The sequence below is a fragment of the Penaeus monodon genome, chromosome 32 (assembly GCF_015228065.2).
Source record: "Penaeus monodon isolate SGIC_2016 chromosome 32, NSTDA_Pmon_1, whole genome shotgun sequence".
NCBI classification, from domain to species: Eukaryota; Metazoa; Arthropoda; class Malacostraca; order Decapoda; family Penaeidae; genus Penaeus; species Penaeus monodon.
Genome location: NC_051417.1, coordinates 24073723 through 24073989, shown reverse-complemented (window position 1 = coordinate 24073989; position 267 = coordinate 24073723). Strand labels below are relative to the sequence as shown.

The following is a 267-nucleotide window of genomic DNA, read 5'->3' as shown; positions in this document are numbered from 1 at the left end:
AATGAACTACAACCACAGTAGATATAGCATATCATTGTTCTTCAAAATACTGAAAATGTTTGTCACCAGAGAGTCAGTACCAATCATTTCAATGCAATCAGAAACTCGCATACAGTTTTGTGATAAAATTTATAGATTTAGATAGCATCCAAAAGCCAGTGACATTTCACCTTAGTATGCAGAATGTGGGCCAGATAATCACGTGTCACTATGGCAAAATGGCCATATGGGTGACATAAAAATGTAAAAAGCTAATTCGTTATTACA

At 34.5% G+C, this 267-nt stretch overlaps 1 protein-coding gene across 4 annotated transcripts in view; it reads right to left on the bottom strand.

The window, feature by feature from the left end:
• The window catches only part of LOC119593735 (casein kinase I-like), a 47875-nt gene that overhangs the window by 11446 nt on the left and 36162 nt on the right, over window positions 1–267 (bottom strand). The window lies entirely within an intron of this gene.